Here is an 11,278-nt window from a genome sequence, read left to right on the forward strand (position 1 = left end):
CTGTGTGGGGAAGAGGTTTAACCCTGTGACCTTGGGCATGTAATTTACCCTCTCCCAGCCCTGTCCTCTCCTGGGTCTCAGCTCAACCTGAGGGAAGATTCTCTACATTCAGAGCCGTCAGGGGGAAGAGGGGAAGGCAGCTAGTATCTGCTGAGCCCTTGGCTTTGCACCAGCAGCCCCGTGCTGGGCCCTCTCTATACTCATCTTGGCTTCGCCACAACAGAGATTCATGGAGCCTTGTTACCCTGCCATGGTCACAGCTGGGAAGCAGGCTGCCGACAGGGCATCATGGGTGTATGTCCCAGCCACAGCCGTTTACCACTCCAAGCCTCTTTCAGGGAAAGAGATGTGCTCGGCCTCCCCGTCTCACAGGGTGTGCAGAGCATGAACCAAAATGCCCACCTGAGAGCCAGCTGTGTGTACGTAGAGTGTGTGAACTGTGCCCCAAAACTCAGGATGTGAGACCCATCTGTTATGGGTTGAATTGTGTGTCCCCCTCCACCACCACCACACACACACACACACACACACACACACACGCCACCAGTTCATAGGTTGAAATCCCAACCCCCAGTACCTCTGAAGGTGACCTTATTTGGAAATGAGGTCATACTGGGGTGGGGTGGGGTGGGCTCCTTTCCCAATATGAATGGTGTCCTTCTAGAAAGGGGACATATGGACACAGACATACTCAGGGAGAACGCCATGTGAAGACTGGAGTTGTGCTGCCACAAGCCCAGGAACTACCAGAAGCTGGGAGAGAGGCTTGGAACAGATCCTTCCCTTGGGCCTTCAGAGGGAACAGGGCCCTGCTGGCATCTTGATCTCAGACTTCCAGCCTCCAGAGCTGTGAGACAACAGATTTCTGTTGTTTAAGCTGCTCTGTTCGTGGAACTTTGTTACAGCAGCCCTAGCACACTAATACATGGCCCAATCCCTTATCGCTCTGAGCTAGGTAACGCAGTTCCAAGTCTCTACCTTGAGTGTTTTGGCAGGGCCTGCCCTTGCTCAGAGACACACAGGAGACTTGGAGTTCCCCGATTGGGAACCTTTCCCAGGGCTCTCTGACCTTCAGTCTACCTTTGACACCTTTGTCCTGCTTATGGCCTCTGTCCCTGTCTTCTAGCCTGTAAAGTCGGACAGCACCTGCTTTAATACCAAGACAGCCTGGGGAGGGTCTTGCCAACCTGGGTCCTGGACACTGAGGCCTTACCACATGACTCATCCCTCTGAGGCCCCACCCTCCCCAGGAAACAGCCTGAGCACAAGCCTCATCTTCCTGGGGCCCTCAGATTCCCATTCTCTTCCCAGCTGGGGACTCCCCCCACCCCATGCCCAGTCAGCAGCCTTGGTCTCTAGCCTTGCAAGCCCCTTCCTCTATCCCCTAACCCCTGGGGAGTGAGATGGAGTGAAATCTCCCCTCAAAGGATCTCTAGACACCCATGCTCATCTCTCCTTCCAGGGTGGAGAAAGAGATGCTGATGGCTCCAGTTGTTTCATACCAACTCATCCTATTAGACAGCAGTGTGTGCCTTCGTTATGCCCACTCAGATCTGCTGGCATCCAGGAGGATTTTTCACTGTGCATCTGTAATTGTCAGTCCCCTGTGGAAAGTGCCCGATGAGGTCTTCATTCCTATGACAAAAGAGTGCTCCTTGCATGCACAAAGGATGGCCACTCTGTATGCATGTCGTGTGTGTGTGTGTGTGTATGTGTGTGTGTGTGTCTTTGTGTGTGTGTGGTGGAGGTTTTGTTGCCCAGTGATAGAAGATAGAAGCTCTGGTGATATGGCTGCTCATTAGTCCCAGCTCTCTCTTCCTCCCCAAACTACCACCTAATATTCACTATTCCCTTTAATAAATTCCTTTCCAGCTTACAGTAGCTGCCGTTTGCAGCTCGGCATCCCGACTGATAGAATCAGAGAAACGGGGTCTGAGTCCAGGGCACGAGCTGTACAGGCACCAGGCATTAATGGTACCAATGTCAGGGAGCTGGGGGAGAGCAAGAGAGAGAATAATATCCTATTAGCAGGCCCGGGTAACCCCTGCCTCTCTTATTACGACGTCATTCCTCACCAACTCCATCCTTCAGTCCTAAAGATAACAATCATGATCATCTTATTACCTTAAATTTCGGTACAAGCCACTTTAATATTCATATTCTCATGAGCTCACAGCAACCCTCTAAGGTAGAGCATCTTTTCTTTTTTTTGCGGTACGCGGGCCTCTCACTGTTGTGGCCCCGCCCGTTGCGGAGCACAGGCTCCGGACGTGCAGGCTCAGCGGCCACGGCTCACGGGCCCAGCCGCTCCGCGGCATGTAGGATCTTCCCGGACCGGGGCACGAACCCGTGTCCCCTGTATCGGCAGGCGGACTCTCAACCACTGCGCCACCAGGGAAGCCTAAGGTAGAGCATCTTAATCCCATTTGACAGGTGAGAAGAATGAGGCTCAGGAAGTTTAAGTGACTTGGCCAAGGTCCAAGGCTCATAGGCAGCATAACGGAGGACTGAACCCAAGGCCTTCTGGCTTCATGTCTCATGTTTATCTGCACACCCACAGTGCCCCGTGCCCACCCCCACTACGCCTTGGTGCCCTCCCACAAATGTTAAACTTTCCGTGCCATGAGCACAAACTGAAATATACCACTCACTCCCTGGATGAGTTTTTTAAGGAGACTTCCTCTTTGCTACTAGAAGCCATATAGGGGAGTGATCAAGCAGCACAAGTTCATAGCCCAGCTCTGCCATTGATACTTGCATGACCTGGAGCAAGTTATTCACCCTCTATGGGCCTCAGATTCCCCATCTGCAAAATGGCAGTAAGAACAGAGTTGTTGAGAGGACGACATGAGTTCATCTGTGTGAAACACTCAGACCAGTGCCTGGCGCATAGTAAGTGCTCAATAAACGCTAAGCTAGTTTCAATATTACCACAAATCAAAGAGACACAAAAGCCCTCAGGTAACCTGAGATTTGAAAACTGATGAAATGTACACACCTGAAATAAGTAGAAGTTGGCTTATATCTCAAAGTGCAGTAAGTCTTCCAGCCAAACTGAAGATACCAACCACGCCAATTCAAAGAAGACAGAAAGATCCGAGATCTAACTCCATCAGGGTAGATTCTGACAGTCCTTGGCCAATGAACCAATCTTTGCAATTATAATCCTAACTTGGCAGGCTGAAGAGTTTCTGGAAGATGATAGGGTGTGGGTTCAGGTAGCCCCAGGTTGCCACTGAGACTGACCTGGAATTCTTTCTTGCCAACGGTACCTCCTCCCTGTTTCCCAGAACAGAGCACCCAGTGCCGTATGCTGTTGACTGGCCTCGTGGTGAGTAAGACCTTATTTTATTTTTACTAGAGAAGTAACGTGGCTTTGATTAAAAGCCTAGACTCTGGAGTTAGAGATACTGTATATAAATGCCAGTTCAATGCTTGGCACAGAATATGTGCTCAATAAATGTCATTCTTCTTATTTACTATTGTTGTTACTCTGCAGTGGTTTATCCTGTCATAATCCATGTGTCCATCAGTAAGCCTGGACTCAGTTTTGAAACAAACCCAATCCCAGGACAACACCGCCTGCCCTTGAAGTTTCTCTCGCCCTGCGGAGCCCACCTTTCAGCTCCAGAGGAACAGATTCATCTGTGCTAGGGTGACATTTTGACATATGAGTCTAGGTCCTTTCTTCTCCCCCAACCCCACCCAAACAGTTAGCTTGCTTTGGATTTTGTCATTTTGGGGGAATGGGTGGGACGGAAAGCCAGCAAGCCTTTTTGCCTTTTGTTCATACAGAGCCGAAGTCTCAGGAAACCTAGGGAGGTTTGCAGAGGAAGAAAAAGAAAAGGTTAGCAAGCCCCTCAGTGTCTTGGCCAGAAACTGGGGAGGGGAGGGAGGGGTGGAGGAGCCACCCTTTGCCCTCCCCGATCAGCAAAGCAGAAGGAGGTTACCCCCCATTCCCCGAGATGGGGGGAGGTCAGTGAGTCCTGCCAGCCCCGTGGAACGGGGGCTTGAAATAAAAGGTTGTTTTGAAAATGTTGTAATGTTTCTTTCACTCCCAAGTGTGTAAACTGAGACCCACACACTCACTCTACACTCTATTCCAGGTGTTGGGTATACATCAGTGAAGAAAATCTGACATGGTCCCTGCCCTGGGGCAGCTTACAGACAACAAACAAGCAAAAACATAAATTATAATTATGACATGTGGCAAGCGCCACGGGGGGAAGCCCATTTACAGGGAACATTCAGGTAGCAGAGTTAAGAACGTGCTCTGTAAAGAGGAGACAATTAAACTAAGACCTGAAGGGTACGAAAGAATCAGCCATGCAAAGAGGGGTGAGTTGGGGAAGCAGGAGAAGCATCCCGGGCAGAAGGATGAGCTCGGGAAAGGCCCCGTGGCAGGAAAGATTGGCATCTGCACAGGTATCTGGGTGCTGAGGGTCTGGATGGTGGTAGGATGCGGTATCCCTGGAACCTGGTGCCACAAGGGGGCAGATTGAAAAGGACTAGAGGGTAGGCACCCTGGAAGGTCTAAGAGGCAGTAAGGTTTCAGGGAAAGAGAAGGGCTGGCGTTGGAGATCCAGCATCCCCTTGGTGAGAATCACCTTGCTTAACCTGAGTCTCAGCTTCCTCCCCTGTAAACTAGAGATCACACTTTTCCCTCAAGGTTGTACCAAGTGCAATGATGTCAATGAAATGATTAGTACAAAGTAGATGCTCCAAAATGGCTGTTAGGATGATAGTCTCTTTCCATAATCTTTCCTGTCCTCATGACCCAGCTCCAAGGTGCTTTTTCCCACTCCCTCCACGGGCGGTAAGCTCCTTGAGAGCCAGAGCATGTCTGGTTCATCCTCATATCCCACCCCCTCCTCTCACAGAGAGTCTGGCACACTTTAGGAGCTCAGTAATGTCTGTGGCATTGAAGGCGAGTACACAAGTAGTTATAGTAACTAATAAACTGAAGAATGTTTTTGTGGAGGGCGTAGAAGTCACTGAGTCCAAGATGATCAAATGACTGAAGATGGGCCAAGAAGAAAGCATGCCATGGTCTGCTCACATCCCCAGCAGTGTCTGAGGTTCCCTCTGAAGCACACTGGAGAAATAGCCACTCATAAACACAGGCAGGAAGATGCAGGCTTTCCCTCTCTGCTTACGAAGGGCATTTCTAGGCAACATAGCAGGTTGTAATAACAAACAGGCAGGGTTTTTAAAAACAGCATTTATTTACTGCTTTATGATCCACATAGTGCTTCCACGTACATCACTGCACTCAACAATTTGGTGACCTGGATAAGATATTGATTAGTCTCCTCTCCTCACTGTAGATGAAGGAGCCACAGAGCAGCAAGGGCAAGTTGCTTGCTTGTGGTTAAATAGTGAGATGCGAAACTAAACCACAATCCCGGATCTTTTGGGTCTAAATCCCCTGTGCCTTTTCCTATAGGACCATCACACACACTGACTCTTGATTAGGTACATGCAAAATGCTGCACGCACCCAGAGATGGGCAAAGCAGCCACACAGAACGGCGCGTGAAATTTCAGCCACAGCTAACCAATCCGGGTGGGGTCTTCTTAGAAGCTACCGCAGCATCTTGGCAACAGAGAAGGACGTCACCCCTCACTCCTCATGAAATAATTCATCAGCAAAGATGGACCCTCTCACATTGAGAAAGAGGGATGGGTCTTCAGGCTGACCTGTTCCCCTCTTCCAAGTCTTAGGAATCAAAGCTTACACCACCCAGTTGGGCCACTGACCGCCCCCCAGGGCTTCATATAAATTTTTAATATAATTTTTGAATCATAACACATTGAGAGTTTTTTAAAATACTTTTCAGCTAAAAAGTAAAAAATAAATAAAAAATAAAAGTCAATTCCACCCCCTCCCCCTTCTGCCTCGTTCTCATCTTCATCCCCTACCACAAATATCTGTTTATTCCCTCCAGAATTTATTTACACAAATAGAAGCAAACGTGAATGTATATTTTATCCCCTCCCACCTTATTTCTACATATGTTGTTATGTACAAGTTCAGGGAGCGAATCCTTTCCCTCCACTGCCTTGGGCCTCCACTGCCAGCAAGCCCAAGGCCAGACAGGCAATCGATAGGCACTGGTTGGAGGGGAAAGGCCAGACTGAGCGGACAAATCGATGTCTGGTGTCAGTCCAGGGTGTGTAAGGCAAGTCCTGCAGGCTGACGTCTGCGCACAAGTGTCAGTGGCAAAGCAGCCCCAGTTTCTCAGAATGTAGCAGGGTCTGAGGAGGAGGTGTGTCCCGGCAACTCCTCCAGGCGGGGTGCAGAGCTACAGGTCACATGCTCCTAGGGGTGGTAATGACCTCGGCAGGCAACACCAGCACCTCTGTCCTCTGGCTCACCAAACAAAGAGCATCCTCAGGACAAAGGGCGCAGAGGACTTCGTTGAATTGTTACAGAAAACAAAGATGTGCCCAGAGGTTTTAAGCACACGGAAATGGAAGAAGCTCCTCTTTCAAGTCCCCCAGCCTCACACGGCTTTCCAGATGACCCTAAAATGACTGGAGATTATTCTGCCCTATCCGGACCATGACCTGATGGGGCTTCTGGGAATGTGCTTGTTGATGGGCCCGGCTTCCACGAAAGGTAGCTCTGGGCCAGAGGCTGGGGAGGGCTTTCGTCAGGACCAGCACAGGCTCTTGTTTGCAGATGGTGCAAAATCACTGGTGGGGAAGGGGGGTGTGCATACTGCCAAGAAAGTGGACTAATATTTTTGGGAAGTTTTAATTTGCTTCAATTAAAAATTCAGGCCAGCTCCGCACAAAACAGAAGTAGGTGAACTTATTTCCTGAAACTCTGCACCATCCTTTCTGGGCCCCTCCACCCCTGCAGAAGGAGGCTTGTCACTGAGAGAACCTCCACCCCGGCCAGCTTTTCCCAACTGGCCAGTTCCAAGATTCGCACCATTTCCTCCCCATTCTCCGGCCAGATCAGACCTGGGCCCTGCTGGGGATGGGAGAGAGAAACCATCTGGCTCCAAGAGACAGGAAAAACCTGTCTCTGGGGCGTCAGCGCCAGCCTTCCAGGTCTGGGTCATGTCTATACACTCAGGGTTCTTTTCTTGAGCTTATTGGCTCTGTATCTTACAACCAGAGGAACAGGAGAAACACTTGAGAAGATCAGATGCTTTGAACAATGCATGGAACACAGTAAGGGCTCACTAAGCCACAGCTGTTAGGTTGTTACCTTCATCAGTATTTAGGGGTGTTCCTCTATAAATCTTTAACGGAGCCTCAAATACTGGCCCCACCACATCCTCCCTGCAGTCCCGGCCCAGAGAATGTAGTTGTTTCGAGGGAGTAGTTTATGAGCCACTGGGGAACACCTTTGGCCCTGACATATGCTCTAATGGACTCTGCGATAGAACCTGTGTCCTATTCATCTCTGTGGAGCGAAGGAATGAATAAATGCATCCATTCAGTGGGTTTATGAATGAGTATGTAATGCACATGCTTCAGGGGAGGAACAAAGCCGACCCACGTGCAGGTCAGGAAAGGCACAGCTGCTCAGAGTGGCCCTAAACACCCTAACGCCTTCTCCCCTGCTGGGGCCCAGCCGTTCTTTTCCCTCCCTGGAATCCAGGGACCTCGATATGGGACTTTCAGTCCTTCATGAGGAGGGCCTGAGGCTGAGTAACTGTCCTCCAGTAGCACTGATTCTTTCCCACACGGTTCCATCCTGCCGGGGCCCAGGGTTTGCAGAGGGCTGGCTGGGTCAAGGGTGGAACAAGATCCCAGGAGGATTTAAGTCTTCTCCCCGCCCCCCAGTCCCAGAAGCCACCCCCCGCCTTGGACTTCCCCAAAACAAAGCTTTACAGTGAGGCCTGTTATCAGAATACATCCCTCCCTGGGGAACCCTAAGTTGAATGCCTCTAGTCAGGGGTAGGGAGTCACCCCCTAGACCACTGTGAAAGAACCACTTCCCTTGCCCTCTAGGGCCACACCTTCCAAACACTCAGTGTTGACCTTTCCAAAGGTAACAGATAGGAATTCCAGAAACATAGTGGTCTCCCAAATTCAGGTGTGCAAAAAACTAGAACTTTTTCCTCTATAACTCAACTTTATCTTCGTGATGAGTCCCCATTTCTAACCGACAGAAAAGTCAGCCTGGTAACATTCTGATAAACTCAGCCCAATCAGTGATTTAAACTCAATCACTTCCCCACATGGGGGCCAGGCCTATCCCGCTCTCCTGAAGTGACCCCTGCAGCACTCTCTCAGCTGACCTCCAGGCCCCACTGCAGGCCTGCAGGATCTTCTGGGCCACCTCCCTTCTCCAGTCAAGAGAAGTCTGAGCAAATGTCACCAGCCCTATTCTTTTTTTTTTTTTTTTTTTGATCTTGCTCAGTTTTTGTTTTTACTTTTTATTGGAGTATAGCTGATTTACAATGTTGTGTTATCTTCAGGTGTACAGCACAGTGAATCAGTGATACATATACATATATCCACTCTTTTTTAGATCCTTTTCCCATATAGGTCACTACAGAGTATTGAGTAGAGTTCCCTGTGTTATACAGTTGGTCCTTATTAGTTATCTATTTTACATATAGTAGTGTGTATATGTCAATCCCAATCGCCCAATTTATCTCCCCCCACCCCTTTCCCCCGGTAATCATAAGTTTGTTTTCTACACCTGTGACTGTATTTGTTTTGTAAATAAGTTCATTTGTACCATTTTTTTAGATTCCACATTAAAGTGGTAGGATATTTGTCTTCCTCTGACTTACTTCACTCAGTATGACAATCTCTAGGTCCATCCATGTTGCTGCAAATAGCATTATTTCGTTCTTTTTTATGGCTGAGTAATAGTCCACTGTATATATGTACCACATCTTCTTTATCCATTTATCTGTTGATGGACATTTAGGTTGCTTCCATGTCCTGGCTATTGTAAATAGAGCTGCAATGGACATTGGGGTGCCTGTATCTTTTCGAATCATGGTCTTCTCTGGATATATGCCCAGGAGAGGGATTACTGGATCATATGTTAGCTCTACTTTTAGTTTTTTAAGGAACCTCTATACTGTTCTCCATAGTGGCTGTACCAATTTACATTCCCACCAACAGTGTAGGAGGGTTCCCTTTTCTCCACACCCTCTCCAGCATTTGTTGTTTGTAGATTTTTTTGATGATGGCCATTCTGACCAGTGTGAGGTGATACCTCATTGTAGTTTTTTTTTTTTTTTTACCAACTGTATGTCTTCTTTGGAGAAATGTCTACTTAGATTTTCTGCCCATTTTTGGATTGGGTTGTTTTTTGATATTGAGCTGCATGAGCTGTTTGTATATTTTGGAGATTAATCCCTTGTTGGTTGCTTCGTTTACAAGTATTTTCTCCCATTCTGAGAGTTGTCTTTTCATTTCGTTTATGGTTCCCTTTGCTGTGCAAAAGCTTTTAAGTTTAATTAGGTCTCACTTATTTATTTTTGCTTTTATTCACCAGCCCTATTCTTCTAGGTCCTTCCCAACTGCCATATCTCCATCTGCCCCAGTGGCCTGGGGAGCATCTGACAGGTCACTGTCCTTCCTAATTCCAAACAGGGAGCGAGGCACAGGGCCCTCCGCCCTGAGAACCCCCCAATGTCAGGGGAGTTGCACCGACACTGCCTTTAATGCTCTTCTCTAAAAACCCTCCCCTCTTCCCCTCCAGACCTCTTATCTAGTTAAGGTCCCTTTCAAATCTCTTCTTACAGTTTAGCCCTTTCACTTAAAACTGCAAGATCCAGCATCTTGTTCTCTCCAGTCAGCTGGGAGGGGTGAAAACCACCCATAAATTAATACTTCTCCTAACATCTCACCACACTCTGGAGGAAAGACAAACTTCAAATATGGTGCATCTGGGCCTCCCCGTCCTAGACAAGTGTACGGTTATTCAGAGATCCCCAGCCCAGGATAAAGTGCGCAGTGATCCCTCTCTAAGTGGGGCTGGCACAGAGGCCCACGCACTGCAGTGAACGGGCAGGCAGTGCACCCAGCGGTTTGCTGACAGCGCAGGTTTGAAGTCATACTAGCCTGGACTCATCAGGTCTCCTCTACTTACTGACGAGATCTTGGGCAAATCATCCACCTCCTCTAGGCCTCAGTTTCCTCACCTGTAACAAGATGCCACCACCTCCCAGGACCCCTGCGTGGAGCAGACTGTCAACACTGAACTCAGTGCCTGGCACGTACCTGCTCCCGAAATAAGGCCCACCCATTAGTTCTCAAAACCACACACACACTCAACCAGAGCCAGGCTTTGGGGCTCAACGGGAATCCCCACACTCCCTTCCCAAGCCCTTTTACCAGGACCTCTCTACACGAACGTGTGGGAGCCACTACTCCCCTTGTGTTCATTCTTGGGTGCAGGAAACAGATCCCTACTCAGGCTGGGTCAAGTCAGAATAGGGGTGTGTGTATGTAGTTAGGACCCTTTCAGCGGCTCACATTCGGCTCAAATTCCAAACAGAAAAAAGGAGGGGCTCCCCTTTGGCTCACATAACCTAAAATTCCAGGGCTATCTGCCTGCGGTCACTCTGGACCCAAGGACTCCACGGGCACCTCCCAGACTTGGCCTTGCTTGCCCCACCTCTCAGCTCTGCCTCCCTGTCTCGGCGTGGTTCCACCTCCCCTCAGGGCCAGCAGCTGCAGGCTCATCCTCTCAGCCCTCCTGGGGGAAACCTGCATCTTTCTCGGCTGTTCCAGCAAAAGGCCAGGACTGGGCCTTGGTAGGCCAAACCGGGCCACATGGGAATTCCTGAACCGATCACCACAGCCACAGAGACACAGGGAAAGGAGTGGGGTCAACCCAACCAGGCCCCTGGGCTGAGTGAGGCAGTACTGACAAGAAGGCAGGAACGGAAACCACCAGGTGGCTGCCCTCCCTCCAAAGCCCGGCTCCACGAACCCGCTCCCCAGTCGCACTCGTATTCAGCTCCCACTGCCAATGGCCTGAGAGTCTCGTTAGTTCCCAGCTGAAACTCAGGAGAGTGACAATGTAAGTGTCCCAGCTCTTTGTTAGGCAGTGATTTCCACACCAGGCCTCATGACAGGGGCTGCTGGCTGAGGACTGGTGCCCATGGGTAGGAGTCCTACTGGATCCCATCAGCAGGGGCAAAAAGCAGGGTTGGAAGATGGGGTCTCACAGTTCAAACAGGCTGCTTGGCCTGTCCGTTGGGGAAGAGCCAAGGGAGGGGCAGTTTCTGTTAGAAGTAGTAGGGGAACAGCAGGCCTCACGAGTGACACATCCAACTGCAACCATGGCA

The sequence above is a fragment of the Neophocaena asiaeorientalis genome, unplaced genomic scaffold (assembly GCF_003031525.2).
Source record: "Neophocaena asiaeorientalis asiaeorientalis breed wild unplaced genomic scaffold, Neophocaena_asiaeorientalis_V1.1 scaffold86, whole genome shotgun sequence".
NCBI classification, from domain to species: Eukaryota; Metazoa; Chordata; class Mammalia; order Artiodactyla; family Phocoenidae; genus Neophocaena; species Neophocaena asiaeorientalis.